The sequence below is a fragment of the Gallus gallus genome, chromosome 20, assembly GCF_016699485.2.
Source record: "Gallus gallus isolate bGalGal1 chromosome 20, bGalGal1.mat.broiler.GRCg7b, whole genome shotgun sequence".
NCBI lineage: Eukaryota > Metazoa > Chordata > Aves > Galliformes > Phasianidae > Gallus > Gallus gallus.
The window spans coordinates 1959528-1977050 of record NC_052551.1 but is presented as its reverse complement, the minus strand read 5'-3'; positions in this window follow the sequence as shown (position 1 = coordinate 1977050).

Below are 17523 nucleotides of genomic sequence, written 5' to 3'. Positions count from 1 at the left end.
CATCGATTTCATGCCAGATTTGGTGTTAAAGCAGACAGAGCCATCAGCACAAATGTTATCACAGGTTGTTTTACGTGCCAATATTTTCAGACCATTTACTTTCTCTCACCCCATAGCTTCCTATTATACAGTGTAAACTTGTACCATTCGTTTTCATACTAGCCGGAGGTTAAGCACACCGCATCATTTCACTTTTTAATCAGCTAGAAGAAAAGACAAACAGCCATCACATATCTCCAGTCTTCCTTTCATCCACCTTCCTGCTTGCCTCATTTGGAAATGATAACACCCAGCATACGCCATGGGCAAAGCCATCCGCCTGGAGACACTACCAGAGCAGGGCTCAGTTTTAGCTTTTCCCAGCATATCACCTCAAATCATATTTGTCTGAGCTGTTCTAAAAGCCACGAGGGACAGAGTTTCTCCCTGCAGCCGGTTCAAGAGCCTGACAAATCTCATCCTGGCTGCTGCCAGTTAATGGGATGCCTGTTGCAGTGTCCCCCGAGGACACTGAGGGTCACTGTTCTCCGTGTGAGAACCCGTAGTGAGAACTGTAGGAATACTGCTGTCCCTTTCCTTTCTTGTCCCAACAGCCTTCTTTTCCAAAAGCTGCACATCCAGCCCCTCCAGCCCTCTGAGGTCTTTTTTTCTCCCCCCTCATTTTCATTTCTGTCTTCTGCACCTTACTTACTTATGTACATATTTCTTACTCCCAGAACTGGACATAAAACTTGTGTCTGACTCCTTGGCAGTATGAAATAGAGCAGGGTAATTATTCCCAATTAATACATCCCAGAATAAAGTTCACTTTTTTCTTTGTCAGTAATACTCCATGAGCAATTATAACCCAAAGGTTTCCTCCGGTTGGGCTGCCTAATGAGTAATATATGACATAGTGTTGAGTACATACAGAATACCTAATATTTGGGAAATGTCAGAGGAGAAGCTAATAGCAACTGCTAGAAGTGCTGTGCTGGAGTTATGACCTGATCTTCAGATAGGAACCAAAGAGGGAGATGCTGTCTTTGAAGTTCCTGGCTGCAGACACTGCAACATCAAAGGCATACCTGGGAGATAGCCTCACACTGATATTTTTCTCCTCCTCCACCGAAAGACCATTCAGGAAGGGGTATTTTCCTGTTCCACTCTCTTCTTTGCTTTCCTTGTGAAATAAATAGGTTTGAGAAAATCAAGCCTACATCAGTTGTAGTTGGTTGTTACCAACATCAACAGTTGTCCAAGGACAGCTGGATATAGTGTCTTTGGTCTAATACCGGAGGGGAAAAAAAAAGTCTGCATGAGTTTTGATGAGGAGAGCATACTCTGAGTTCAAAAGCTTGTGGAAACTCCCAGACAAGAAGATTTTTTTCCTCTTTCTTATTCTGTTGATAAGAAGCAATCATGAAATTTGAAGAACGAGGTACGTGATGCAGCGTGTCAAATGCAATTTTAACTTCATTAACTAAATTCAGATACTTAAAACTCAGAAACAGAGTGCACCGGAAGTGTTACACCATTACAGTTATAGTCCAAAAGTGATGGGCAGTCACGGTCTGGGATGAATAAACTTCATATGTGATCCTGAACTGAGGGGGATGGCACAGTGAAAATCACAGTCATGTGAAATACAGTTCTGGAGGATGTGAACATTGTCCCTACACAGCCCTCCCCAGAAAAAAAACCCTTGTGATTTCGTCGTATTAAATCCTGACCGTTAAAGCTTCCTGTGATGTTAAAGCCATGCTTTTATACAGTGCCAAAAACTATTCTCTTGTACAGAAATGGAGATCATTGGATTGCACATGGCTATTTCAGTCTTAGCAGTATTTGTATGCTTTCTGGTGAAGCATAGGAACAATTTTGCTCTGGACGTGGTTAGGTGATAGTTAAAGATCACTTTCTGTACAGAGTGAAGTTCGCTCCTCTACAGCATTGCTATAAATCTAAGCACAATTTAAGGCTTATATGAAAACTGAATTTTAAAGTAGATTTATGTTTTGGATAAGTTCATTTTTCAGAGTTTGTCCCTAACCTAAATTCTGCTATCAGTGAATAACTTCATTTAAAATGCCTAGACTAAAGACAGCCATAGAGTGAATATTGTTAACCATTAGGCTTAAGCTCACTGACACAGGTTTAACTACTGCATCTCATGTAAGTTGTCTACAAGACAGGACTGTACTGCTATTGCCACCCCAAAGAACATGAGGGGTTCCTTGGATTTCAGATACTCTGATGCACAACAGTATCAAGGAGGGAAATCTGGAGCAAACTGGTTTGTGCCCTCAGGAGAAGCCTGGAGAATGGATGAAATATGGAAATGAAGGCTTTCTGGCAAAGCAGCACAGAGGGCCTCTCTGTGAAAGCATCAGACAGGGGAAGCCTGCAGAACTTAATCAGAGCCTGAGGCTGAGGACAGAGATCTGTGTCACATACCAGAGCCAAGGCAGTAGGGACAGGTGATTTGGGTCTGGTTGCGCAGAGAGGAAACAGCCACAATGTCTTGAGGGCTTGCTTTTACAGCACACATATTTCACCACTGTTTTAGGAAAAAAAAAAGTAAATTGAAAAGTGTGGTTAAATTGTTCATAAGGCAATGAAATGTGCCAGAATTGGCCTGAATAAAAATCTACCTTAGATTCCAGAAATGACTCTGCATTTTTTGCCAAGTGGAGCAAAGAGCAGAAGCACTCTCAATCTATCTAAAGAGTGAAGGGAATATTAATTACACTGGGCTGCAGCCAGATGAGAATTCACACACAGTCAGAGGTCTGAAACTTTTGGCAAAATTTTAAACAGTGGTTGGAGATTAGACAGGTGGTTTTGGGCAGTTTCAGGCAGACACGGGCAGCACACAAAAGAGGGTGAAAGTTATTGTCCAAAGTTTAACTTGGTGGTAACAGACGGACTCAGCAGAACGCTAAGCCAACGGCTGAGGTCTTAAAGGCACCTTGGTGAAAGTGTTTTCCTGCCGAAAGCTGCTGTTCCTAAAACAGGGCCTTGTTCTGGCACATGGGATCTCAGTGATGTGGACCAGTTCTCCACCGTGGTGCTCTCTGTGGTGATGGCTGTCAGCCGTCCCTGCAGGGCAGAGCAATAGAGAGGAAGGTGGCTACCACCCCCACTGGTGTTCTTTCCTTCTTGGACCAGGCTGTTACCTGAACCTTTTCCAATATCCAATCCCAAATCACTTGTGGGCCAGGAAATACAACTAATTATTTTCTCCCCTCAACCTCAAAAAGCAAGGGCTGAGAAATCCCCTCCAAACGACCAACTTTCTCCTGCGGACAGCCTGCTCAGCTCAACCCCGCGTCCACATCGCTGACACGGATGTTAAATAATCCTCATCCCCCTACTGATTCCTGCGGAACACCGCTTACCGCCCTCTCCACGACAACTCTTCGAGCACAACCACCCACCCAACTCCTCACACCCGGCCCACCCACACCCCTACACCCACGGCCAGGATGCCGTGCGGGAACACGTCAGTCGCCGAGTAGGCACCGCCCGCCCCTCCCCGACGGCTGCCGTAGCCATTCTGCGCCGCCAGGGGGCGCCAGAGCCGCGGCCATAGCGAGGAGTCTGCGGGCCGTAGTGCGCAGGCGCAGCGCGGCGGTGCCAGGACCTGTTGGAGTGGGGACCCGTTGGAGTGGGGACGTATTCCACCTGGGGAGGTGTTAATACAGAGGTGCACTCTCGACATCGAATGTCAAGAGCATCTTGATTCTGACATTCAGACAGCAGCCTAGGAAAAAGAAGAAAGCAGTTAGATCCAGTTCTAAACTGTTGCATGGGTACGGATGTCTTTGTGAATGTACCTATGTCACCAAAGCAGCAACTTGTTTTGCTGTTACATAAGTTTTTAAAAGATTGATTTTTCCTAAGGAAGACAAAATTTGAGTGGGTTTTAAAAACCCATTTCAAGCAATTCACCATCTCACACAGACCAAAGACCACTAAATACTCTGTCTTCCCACTGTATCTGCAGCTGCAGTAGAAAAACTGTTGGGACAAATGTGTCAGTAAGAGCTGGTAACGAATGTCAGCATAAGCTGTGCAAACAGAAGTGAGCAGTAGACTGAGGTAGAAAAACCAGAAGGTGTGGGGGGAAAAAGCACTTCAACATTATTTTAATTAGTGCATTATTGTGCAAGACAGGGTTTTCAAACCTTGGGGTGGTCAACTATGTTGCACTGTGCAATTCATCCGCATCCCCAGCTGGGATCTCTGTAGTTGAAAGTTGGAGCCCTGGAATTTGTCATAGTTTTCCTCCTGGGTATAGAGTCACCAAGGTTGGAAAAGACCCACAGGATCACCCAGTCCATATGGGATAAATACTGCTACTAAAACTGATAATACTATTCTAACAAGCAAAGATATAAAGCTGCGCTCCCATCAGACATCCTGGGCGTTCAGCTGGAGGCCTTCAGTTAACTTCCATCAGTCTGGCAGTTGGGATCTGTTTTGACTCTGAATTACAGAAAGTCCACATAATATTTGAGTTCTTGACCTTATTTTGAAATGCTCATATAACAAAAGCAAGCTGGAAGTACTCTTCCCTTGCCAGATGAGAAAAACTATTCAATCATAAAGATTGCTGTCTCTGGAAGACCCAGAGATGGGCTGGATGCATTCATTTTAAAGCAGACATCTTACCTAAAGGATGACATCAATTCCACAGTGAGGATCAGAGCCGTGCAGTGAGTTACGGTCCTATTTTTTTCCAGACTTCTGTGCTTTGTCAGTTGCTGTCATAGATAATCAAAAAAACTTTTCTGACTTCCTACGTGACTGTAATCAGCATCTTGACATCTAAAGCAGACAATTAAATAGACCTTCTGCTTCCCACAGTGAACACAGCTAGTTTCGGGTGCAAATAATGCTGCCTTTAGTAGGCTGTTATTGCCAATGGAAAGCAAGGAAGGATTATATCAGTGCTTTTCAATGTAGCTACACAACCCACATCAGTTCCTGGACCTAAATCACTGCTTGCATTGCTCTTGGTCCATTAGAGGTGCAGAGCCAAATGGTGACACCAGGTTCTGAGGTGCAGATGGCACTGAGGCTGATGAAAAGCTTTCAGATTTCTCTGCAGAAGCAGCAGCAGCACATCACTTTCCCGGTTTCATATTCGAGTTTGGCCTCTGTTCTCTTTGCAATAAGAAGGAAATTACCTTAAAATATGACAGACATCCATTTCCCAGTAGAGTGCACAAACAGAGGAGGAGCATTACAAAGCAGCCAACAAGATGTGGCCAGAAGGCAGCAGCTCTGTCCCCCGTGAGGGAAGAGGTGCTCAGGCTGTCGGAAAGCCTATGGTCTACACTTTGTTTCTTCTTGTTGGTGACAGAGTTGAACCCTGATCACCATTTCTTCAGCGTACATCCTAGCTATGGAGCTGTCTAGAGGCTGCTGGGTGCTCTGTGGGTTCCTTCTGAACTGTTCTGCACTGCAAAAAACACTGAAACCATCCAAGCAGGTATGATTGTTCTTGGGTCTCTGGGCAGATGGCTTTTACCATCATCCTTCTCTCATTCATTCTGGCTTGGCAAATGCTGAGGACCTCTGTATTGTGTATGTGCCTGCTGCAGAAATAAAGATGACGTAGGAACCTCCACTAGTGGAACTGGGCTTCAAAAAGGTTCTGACTTCTCATTTTACCCCAGGCTATGAGAACATATTAAGTATGCAGTTCCTATTAATTCAGACACTTTAATATCATTGGTAGTTCAGGCCCATGTTTCTCTGCTTTGTCCTTGCTACCACTTTGTCTGTAAAAGTTTGTCTGCTTTAGAAGAGAGCCTGTTCCTAAACTTGTGCGTAGGTTGTGCTTATCCTTGTAGGACATGCTGGTGCTATACAGCTGTTATGACAAATGCACCAAGGAGGTCAGCCTTCTACGAGAAGGAGCTCCAACGAATGGGCAGTGGTTAAAAAGTTTTTAAAAAGGGAAAAAAAAAAACTGAGGCACTCCAAGAAGTCAGATGGATCTGAGAGGAGGGAATTGTGATGAAAATGTGAAAAATAGCTTTGTCAAACAGCCAGATAATTCAGCTACGCAATGCAACAGGATAAATGCATTTCAAGCGAAGATCAAGCATGGCTTTCTTGACAAACAATATTTTTGGATTACTGACTTTTAAGGCATAGGCATAAAATTGCCTTAAAAGCATTAATTTCTGGCCAGTGTGTCTTTGAGATGCTAAAAAAGTTGAAAAATGTGTTGGTCCCAGAATGCTGCTTCTGTTTCTTAGAAGAGAATTGAAAAGAAGTCTACAAAGATTGTTTACACCCTGAGCATGCAGGGCATAGCTACAGTTACAATATGGCGTAAGAGAAACAACACTTGATTTGATCCAGACATGGCCAAGTTGCTAAACCTAGAGTTCTAATAATGTGCTAATCTTTGGGAAACTGACAGCAATTGGATTGCCTATTTTCACCAGAGATTCACGTCTGCAGGAACTTAAAACTGAGGGACTTTTACAGGAGCCTATGCTTTTTTTATGAAAGTGAAAACTTCCCAAAACACTCTCTGTAAGGACAGTCAGAGCTGCGTTTACTCTGTTAAGCACACATCTGACAGAACCAAATTTCAGCACCGAATACATTTGTGAATGCATAGTTGAACTTTCTCTTGTGGAGTATTTGAGCTACTTAAGCACATTTGCATTTGTCTTGATCTGGGAGGTAATGATCTCCAACCCAGTGCACGATGGGGTGCTTCTACAGCTGTAATCATGTTGTGGTGGTAGCATGATTTGTAGATGCCATTCTGCCTCTTCATGCTGGAACGCAGAATGCCATAGACATCCCTGTATCACATTTCTCATCTTCAATTGCCCCCAGAGCAGCAGGTCCTGTGCAGTCACCTCAACAACAGGCAATTTTACATAACGGAACGGCCCAAGCTGCTTCCCAGCTCTGGATGTTTGCAGGAAACCCGAACCCATCTACAATAAGCGAAAGTTCTCCCTTTCCCCAATCTGTACTATTGTATATATGTAAGTCCACTGACCTATGTATTTATGTAAGTCCAGAGCCCTGCTGACCTCCAGAAGCTAACCCCACTTCTGAATAGACATGGTAAGTTCTGGCAGAATGGAGACTGGCAAATGTGATGCCCATCTTCAAAAAAGGCTGGAAAGCTGATCCTGGTAGCTACAGACCTATCAGTCTCACCTCAGTGCCCAGGAAGGTTATGGAACAGATAATCTCAGGAGCCATCGTGGATCAGTTAAAGGTCAATCAGGGGATCAGGCCCAGTCAGCATGGGTTTACGAATGGTAGATCATGTCTGACAAACCTGATGTCATTCTATGATAAGGTGACCCACTTTGTGGATGAGGGTCAGGCTGTCGATGTGGTCTGCCTGGACTTCAGTAAGGCCTTTGACTCTGTCCCCCACAACATCCTCGTGGAGAAGCTGGCTGGTTTAGATGGGTGGACGCTCCGCTAGGTTCCATTGGCTGGATGGCCGGGCTCAAAGAGTTGTGGTCAATGGAGTTGAATCCAGTTGGCGGCCGGTCACGAGCGGTGTCCCCCAGGGGTCGGTACTGGGACCGCTTCCATTTAACATCTTTATCAGTGATCTTGATGAGGGGATTGAGTGCACCCTCAGTAAGTTTGCAGATGACACCAAGCTGGGAGGGAGAGTTGATCTACCTGAGGGGAGAAGGGCACTACAGAGGGACCTGGATAGACGGGATCAATGGGCCAAGGCAAACTATATAAGTTTCAATAGGGGCAAGTGTCGGGTACCGCATTTTGGTCACAACAACCCCAGGAAAGCCTACAGGCTTGGGGAGGAGCAGCTGGAAAGCTGCCTGATGGAAAGGGACCTTGGTGTACTGATGGACAGTCAGCTGAATATGAGCCAGCAATGTGCCCAGGTGGCTAAGAGTGCCAATGGCATCCTGGCTTGTATCAGGAATAGTATGGTGAGCAGGACTAGGGTTATCCTGCCCCTGTACTTGGCACTGGTGAGGCCTCACCTCGAGTACTGTGTTCAGTTTTGGGCACCTGAGTACAAGAAGGACATGGAGGTACTGGAGCAGGTCCAAAGAAGGGCAACAAGACTTGTGAAGGACTTGGAGAATATGCCCTATGAGGAGAGACTGAAGGAACTGGGGCTGTTTAGTCTGGGGAAAAGGAGGCTGAAGGGAGATCTTATTGCTCTCTTCGAATATCTGAAAGGTGCTTAAAGCAGAGAGGGGTTGGTCTCTTCTCACTGGTGACAGGTGACAGGATGAGGGGAAATGGCCTCAAGTTGTGCCAGCGTAAGTTTAAGTTGGATATCAGGAAAAACTTATTTACAGAAAGGGTTGTTAAGCACTGGAATAGGCTCCCCAGGGAGGTGGTTGAGTCACCATCCCAGGATGTGTTTAAAAACCACTTGGATGTAGTGCTCGGGGACATGATTTAGTGGAGAGTTATGAGGGTAGTATGGTTAGGTCATGGTTGGACTCAATGATCTTCAAGGTCTTTTCCAACCTGAGTGATTCTATGATTCTATGATTTTATATTTCTTAACTAAATACATTTCTGTATCATGAGCCAAGTGAGAAAGAAAACAGAAATTGCCCAGGTTTCAGGATAGGAAAAAAGTGCTCTCTGATCACCCCAATCCTGACCTATACCCATCTGAGGACACCTAAAATATGCCTGGAGATTCATGAAGTTTCCCACTCCACACAACAGATTTTAACATTTAGTGGCATGTTAGTGTGAGAAGTCAAGCACTGGGAAAACTGATTTCCATACATTCTCATCTAGGCCTTGAAAATGATAAAGCATTTTAGCTACCAAAATCTGCACTAAGTGGCAATGAGGCTTTCACTGTCTGAACTACCGCCTCTCACTCTATAAACACTCTCTGAAGCAGGTCCCACTGATGCTGAGTTTCCAAGTTACAGTGCAGCACTGCAGACCAAGGCCAGACTGAAGCTTTCCAGAAGGAAGGTGCTTTTTTTGAAATGCTCTGAAGTGAATTGGAGCAGAAGGCCAGTTTGACCCATCTCACATTTATGTCATCTTCACCTCTCCTATGAAGAAAGGCTGAGGGATCAGGGCTTGTTCAGCCTAGGGAGGAGAAGGCTGCAGGGGGACCTCACTGCAGCCTTCCAGTAGCTAAAGGAAAGATGGGGACCAACTTTGTACGTGGTCGGATAGCAAAAGGACAAGGAGGAATGGCTTTAAACTAAAAGAGGGGAGATTTAAGTTAGATGCAAGGAGGGAATTCTTTGCCCAGAGGCACTGAGGCCCTGGCATTTCTGTCCAAAGCTGTGGGGGCCCCATCCCTGTAGGTGCCTGAGGCCATGGGTGGGCAACCTGATTTTGTGAGGGACAACCAGCCCATGGTAGGGGTTTGGAGCTCGATGATCCTTAAAGTCCCTTCCAACCCAAGATGTTCTATGGTTCTATGATATCCCTTTCCACCACAAAACTTACAGAGAGTGCACTAAACTTGTCTTGGACTGTTTCCCCTCAGCCTCATTTCAGAACACACATTACCTGTTTTGTCTCCACTGCCACTATTTTTGCAGCCATTGTTCTGCCCTGATTGCACATTGTTCCCAATCACAGGTTGGAGAGCCCAGGGATTCCAGTGTTCCATGCTTCCCTGCTGCTCACAGACACACTAGGGGGTCTCCACCACGGAGGAGTTGTGCCTCCCTTCAGGAGCCTGCCTACATGGTTTTCTAAGCTTAGTAGCAGTTGTCACCACAGTTCAGGTGGATGAGGTTAACACAGATTTTGCTGTAGCTCTGTAACTGAGCTGGGAATCCCTGACTTGCTGAAAGATCTCACAAAAAAATTAACTCAAGGCTATTGGCTTTTGTAGGCAGCAGTCTTTAGCCCCAAAGTTATATAATCATGTTGTCAGGAGGGCATAAAATTCACTGTCTATTGTTATAATTCCTGTTTTCTAGAAGAAATAGACACTCTTTTGTTTCATGGCCAAATTTATGACTTCTATTATTGCCGTAAAAAACTGCATCCATATGTAGCAGCCCATACGGCGTTGCTACACTTAAGATTGATTCCTTCTTGTTCATGGCTTTTTCACAGCATGATCTCCACAGACATGTAGGAGGACAATTCCTGCCCTGAGAAATGGAGGAATAATGCTGCAATATCATTCTGACCATTTTCTCTTTGGAGATGCTTTCTGTGCTTTCAGCCAAGTGTGTCTTTCAGGTCAGCTCCACAGATGTAAATCCCTGAGTGCTGTTTGTAAACTGAACTGATGGTTGCATTGCTGAGGGATTTGCTGCAGCTCAAGGGAATGTTGTGCAGAAGCTGAGACCATTGCTGTGCTAATACAGCCCTTGGCCATTCCCAGGGCTCTGCATGCAGCTACCCCAGTCCCTGTTCAGCCCAAGGGCTGTCCTGCAGTCTGCCTGCTCCTCCTAGCCTTAGCTGGAAAAGAGTTCAGATAATTGCTGTGTTTTTGCACCGTGCTGTGAAGTGAGGATATGAATCAAGTCACATACTGTGAACAGGCAACAACGATTTTTCCTGGTAAGTCTGGAAGAAGTGTACTGACATCACAGAATTTAAGGTATCTTAATGAAAGCCATCTTGTTGCAAGAAACCTGAATCTGAAACGAGAGTAGAGATTGTGTCCTGAATCACACAGCTCCGCAGAGAACTTCACTTTGCAGGCAGGAAACAAATGCTCTCTAAAAGGTAAACTGATAGCACTTTTTCTTAAAAGTGTAGCTCCTTCCTACACACCTGCCATCAATTTAAGTTCTTCGATGCAAAAAATTGCAATTCCTTTATGTAGCCCAACAGGACAGCCATGAGAACTCCCAGCAGGTGGTAGTCATCATCAGGTAATGAAACCAGTACCTCGTTTTTTGTCAAATAAAAGTTTTCACTTCATTCTGGTAACATCTTTGGCCACACAAAAAGCTGCTAAGGAAAACTGGTCCGTATTCTTCCAATATTGTGAAACTACTGATCATATCAGTACCTCTTGTAGGGAACCTGCTATAGCAGGGGGGTTGGACTTGATCTCCAGAGGTCCCTTCCAACCCCTATAGTTCTGTGATTCTGTGAAAGGCAGAAGCTTGGCCTATTTCCAAAGCAATGTTTTCCCTGGAATAGGATCACATCAATGCAATGCTCACCTTTGCATGTTTTCCTATGACTGAGGTAATTCAAACAGGGCACTTGCAATAACAAGTTCTGCTGATGATCTGTAATCAGAGTCACCAGCAAACCATGAAGATCAATAGTTATCTGCACCACAAATGGAGCATTGCCCTTATCTGCCTCAATGTTGTCCTCTGTTTTGTCTGCTTTATCATTATTAGATGTTGTAATGTATGAAAGTTTCAGGGAGTGCTTTTGTGGATAACAGTGTAACAAGAAATGCATTTACACCCGGAAGCCAGACACCAGTTGTTTTGGGTAGAGTTCAGTTCAGGCTGTTATTTTTGGAGGAAATACAGCTTGAGAAATCCCATTCTTTTTGACAGTTTTCTCTCTGTATCTCTTTACTTCGGAACTGATCTCCGTAGAGCTGGCAGATTTACAGACCCTCCCCTGCTGTCTGCCTTTTAGGAAAGCAGCTGGCAACCAGCTCCAATTCTGCTGCTGTCACCCCCTCTGCCTCTGCTGTTCAGGCACCTGTTTTCCCAACACAAGAGACATTTTCTGCCCATGTGCAAATCCACAGTGGCCTCCCCAGTGACAGAGGGTGCTGCTACCTTCCTTTTATGACTCCTTTATCTCTGGGGCAAACACTTGAGTAACATTTTTCTTCTGGTTTACAGTTCTCTCTGACTTGGGGTTTGCCATTCTTCAGGTTATTTGGAGTCAAAGAACCGGTTGCTCACCACAAGTCTGTGCACAGAGGTGGAAAACGTCAGAGTCCAGCTCCTGACAGGCACAAACCAGTTTGGTTTATCTTCTCAGCTCAGCCCTCACCATGAGGGCACGATCCCTTTCACCATTTTCTAGTGCTGGTTTATCTTGCACTTATTAACAAGCAGCATTTTTCTGATTTAAGAATTCAACTCACAACTGACCTGCACCTACACACACAAACAAATAAAAAAAGAAGAACAGCAAGAAGGATGTGGTTTAAACTTGCCAAAGATTCAGAATTACCTTCTTCTTCAGGTTTGTTTTGAGATGAAACTCATATGGTTTCCCTACAATGCTGTGGTAGCAACTCAGCATTTCTAGAAGCTCTGCTATGTTTTCACATTGTACTTCACTAGATTCTTCCAAAAAAGTTGTGTGCTGTTAAGAATTGAAATAATCTTTTTCCCCTAAGCAGTTAGAGTAAAGCAGACCACTGCAGAGTTGCACCTTCCATAGAACTTGTGCAGGAATAACATTTAAGCTTTAGAATATTTTGCCTAGTCTCTTTGTCATTTAGTTGGAACCTGTACATCTTGCCACATGTGCCTGTTTACTCTTTCTTCTCATTTTATGTTTCCGTCATGGACATTGATTTTCTCTGCTATGTTTTTTATCAAGAAGCACTTAAGACAGCAAAACAAACAACAGCAATATTCTTCCCAGAAATACACCCAAGTGTGGAACAATAGCTTTCAACACCCACTAAGCAGAGACACTCTCAGGATGTCAGCTTCAACCTTCCCTCAAAGCAAACCAAAACCAAAGCTCAAATTGAGAGTCCTAATTGTTCCGTCTCCCTTTCTAGGAGGCCCCTGGTCTGCAGGCCAGGAATGATGGGGAAACAAAAAGTAGCTCGTTGAGTTTTCAAGACATGCTGTGATTTACTCACTTGGAATTTGAACCAGGAACAGGGATGCTGTCACATAGATTACTCACATTTAGTCATTTACAGTCATTTACAGCTAACCCTTCACAGAGGATATCACAATGCTCTCATGCCTGGTCTCTCTGCAACAGACCCAGGAGCCCTCCATGACAATCTGCTGTCTGTGCAAATTATATCTCAAAAGAAGAGCACTAAAAGAGACCAAGAAGCAGAATAAAACTTCTTTGCCTTTGGCTTTGCTTTTTACTAACTATTTCTCAGGCTGATGAGAAGACCTCTCCCAGGCAGAATGTGCCCCCTGAAAGAAAAGAACATCTTATTATTACAGATTCTCTCATACCAAGTCTTAGCTCAGTGCTTATTTTATTATTTAAGGATTAGTTACATTCATGCATCCATAACACTCACATGTATGTACAGTTACGGTGAAATAGATGTCCATTTACTATCGGTTACATGAGCAAGGCTCATGTCTTTGACACTATGGATGTGTTCTTCCTTGGCTGTATAGCTTGTCATGAGTGTAAGTGCTTCTTCAGAGCTGTACTCTGTTGATGGCTAGAGGCTTTAAGACTTAGGTCATCTTTACCATGCAGAGGTGCAATGGCATGATGGTCACAAGTGTTTGTCAACAAGTAAAACACAGGACATCTTTCAGGAAGACCGAGGCACCTAGAATCCTGTCATTTGCCTGGTGTGACAGCACTGTCCAGTTCCCATGACTGTGCGCAGTAGACTACTAAGATACAACATTGCTGAAGCAAAATTCTTTTCTAGTCTAACTCTGCCTCTACTTTTCATCATGACATCTGTTTAAGTTTAGGAACTAACCTATTTACATATACTAAACCAGTAGATCAAAACTGGACAAAGCCCAGAATCATACTCCACCAATTGGTATGGGTAAGCTCATGGATACACTCTTCATTTTGTGATTTGACATTTGTGCATGGCCATCCAGAATGTGACTCGTCTTTCACATTTCTGTCACCACTGCTGGAACACATGACCCGCCACCTCCCTGCACCAACATCCACTGTTTGGTCTCCAGAAATGTTCAGCAAGAGTTGATGAATGTCACTGGGTGCCATTTTTTCCACGTGGAGGAATTCAATCACGTGCATTTGCTACATACACACTCCCATTTTGTCAGACTGCTTCTCTGCTGCCATCTCTCACATGGCAAAGTGTAATGGAGTATTGGTGGAAAGGTCAACCTCTACTGCCATCCCACCAACATTCTCAGGGCACTTTATGCCTTGATTTGGAAGTCTGTGATGCTACGCAGATACACCCCCAGTGATTCAGGTGGAGGCAGTTAGAGAGCTGCTCCTCCATCTGGACTGTCACAAGTCCATGGGAATGGACGGGCTCCACCCTCGGGTGCTGAGGGAGCTGGTGGGGGTGATTGCTGAGCCGCTCTCGGCCATCTATCAGCGTTCCTGGTTATCTGGAAAGGTCCCAGAGGACTGGAGGTGACTCCCAATGTGACTCCCATCTACAAGAAGGGCCATAAGGAGGATCCAGGGAATTACAGGCCTGTCAGCCTGACCTCACTATCAGGGAAAGTTATGGAGTAAAGGATCTTGGGTGAGATCACACAGCACATGTGTGACATCCAGGGGATCAGGCCCAGCCAGCACGGGTTCATGAAAGGCAAGTTGTGCTTGATCAACCACATATTTTTCTATGACTGGGTGACCAGACTGGTAGATGAGGGAAAGGCTGTCAATGCAGTCTACCTAGACTTCAGCAAAGCCTTTGACACAGTCTCTCACAGCATTCTCCCAGGGAAACTGGCTGCCTGTGGCCTAGACATGTATACCCTTCTTTGGGTAAGGAGCTGGCTAGAGGGCCATGCCCAGCGGGTAGTGGGTAACGGCATTAAGTCCAGCTGGAGACCCGTTACAAGTGGTGTCCCTGAGGGGTTGATACTGGGGCCCATCTTGTTTATTATCTTTACTGATGACCTAGATGAGGGGATTGAGTGCACCCTCAGTAAGTTTGCAGATGACACCAAGTTGGGAGGTAGTGTGGATCTGCCTGAGGGTAGGGAGGCCCTTCAGAGGGATCTGGATAAGCTGGATCGCTGGGCTGAGGTGAATGGGATGAGGTTCAGCAAGGCCAAGTACCAGGTCCTGCACTTGGGCCACAATAAACCCATGCAGCGCTATAGGCTTGGGGCTGAGTGGCTGGATGACTGTGAAGAGGAAAGGGATCTGGGGGTGTTGGTTGATACTTGGCTGAACATGAACCGATGGTGCACCCAGGTGGCCAAGAGGGCCAATGGCATCCTGGCCTGCATTAGGAATTGTGTGGCCAGCAGGAGCAGGGAGGTAATCACCCCCCTGTACTCAGCTCTGGTGAGGCTGCACCTCGAGTACTGTGTTCAGTTTTGAGCCCCTCACTACAAGAAAGACATTTAGGCCCTGGAACATGTCCAGAGAAGGGCAACAAAACTGATGACGGGTCTGGAGCACAGATCTTATAAGGAGCTGCTAAGGGAGACGGGACTGTTTAGTCTAGAGAACAGGAAGCTCAGGAGAGTGGTAAGGCACTGGAATGGCCTGCCCAGGGCAGTGGTGGATTCGCCGTCCCTGGCAGTGTTCAAGAGGTGTCTGGATGAGGAGCTACGAGATATGGTTTAGTGGCTTGTGGTAGCAATGGTAATAGGAGGACAGTTGGACTAGATGATCCTGTAGGTCCTTCCCAACCTTGTGATACTGTGATTCAATGATCCATCTTTGATGTCATGTGTCAACATCATAAAACAGGAGGCATTACTTTCAGAGCAGCCTTCATACTAAAAGTCTCTGTCCTTTCAGATTAGGACACTAGTCTGCACAGCTTGGAGTACAATGGGCACTGCATGCCAAACTTATCATGTGAATACTGCAGTCCAAAGCCAGGATTGCTGAGTTTTGCAGTGTTCTTAGTCCCTACTGTCCACCTCCATGGGATTCTGAGGCGCCTATCTCTAAGATCAGTAGACAAATCATGCAGCAAAACATGCATGAAATGCATTGGGAGTGAACAACAGGCTTTGGAAGTGATTCTGACCCAATTTAGGAGATGAGTAACACATCTTTAATCAACAAAGTGTTCTTCCAGTTGCACGTTTCAGCTTGAGACTGCTCTATTCCTTTCCATTGTATTCAATCTCTGTAGGATTTCCTATTGAACTCACGCCAGTTTTGCACACATTGCTCCACTGAGGCTGTGTCCCTGGAGGAAAAATACTGAATAGTTCCAGATGCATTAATTCATACACCTCAACAATTATAACTCCCCAGCAAACCTTCCATTTCCCCAGGTCAACGTGGTCAAGGCTGCATTCTCAACATATCTACACTTCCTTCCTGAAATTGGACAGGGTGACCTCCCACAGTATTTCATCTTAAGTAGAACACTACAAGAAAAGAAGAGATTATATTATAATATATTATTACAATCTCTAATATTAAATAGGATCAAGCACCTCCTAGCATACAGTGGTAGCCGCAGCACTGTTTTAAAGGAGAAAAATAAGGGTGACACCCTCTACCTGTTAGGTGAGAGGTGAGCGAGTTAGAAGATGACACATCTACTCTAGACAAATAATGTTGTTTTTCCTTGACAAATAATGACTCTTTCAACGACTCTTTCAAAAGACTTCCAAAGAAAGATTGAAAAAGCACTCTTGGGAACTCCATAGTGAGAGAAAGTCAGAAACAGGACTGTCAGTATTCCAGAGAAAACAGAGGTTTAGGAAGGCAGATAGTCCTTCTGTCTTGAAATTATTTGATGTCCACATATCAAATGTGACATAACATGTCACATATGCAAAATTTTATTTGTGAGATTACCTTGTTACTCTCTAGTGAAGTTTTTTGTTTGTTTGGTTTTTTCTCACTAAGTGCCCTGTGCTGTTTTTCAGATTCCCCAAAGCTAAGGGCTAAGAAACAGCTCTGTCTGCCACTCCATGGTGAAAATGCATTTGTTACATTGAGATTTTTACACTGGGGAACTCAGAAATGTTCTGACTGTCTACCAAGGAGGAAAGAAATAAATCAACAGTGGTGTATACTTTTCCTTTCAGTATTTATATATACAAACAAAATAGTCAAACTGATCTGGAATATTACAGCAGAAGGTGTCTGCCCATTCCCCATTTTCACATGCCAGTAGGAGCTACGAAGTTTGGATGTCCTCTCTGAAAAATCACAGAAAACTCTATCAGGTTTCTGGACAGTTTTTCATTTATGATTAAAAGGAAGCTCAATTCATCCTTTTGAATTTGAAGAAATTTTTCCTTTGTTTGTAGTGAAAGATTTCAAAAGCAAATGGTTCTTCAGACACTGACATCTTTTCTTCTAATTGATAGGCTTTTTAAAAGGTGTGAACAAGTCTGCATGAGATTTCAATAACAACGTAAGAATCCTTATTCAGTGACAGAATGGTCCTAAATAGGAACCTTGATGTTTGACGCGAGCCAAAACTAAATGACTTCAATTTTCATTCCTTGTTTAACTGAATTCTGTTCTCTGCAATTTGAATCAAGCTATTTCCTTCAATGGAATCTAAAACGAAGGTCTGTTTAGTAAGATTTCTTGGAAATAGAGCAACTTGTTATATGAAAATATATATAGCTGACTAAAAATACTTTCTCTTTGTTCAAAGCAATCTTAATTTAGCTCAGCAAATGACACACATACACACAAGAAGATGAAAATAACAAACTTTCCACAAGCACTTAGCAATAAAATGTCTTTCACATG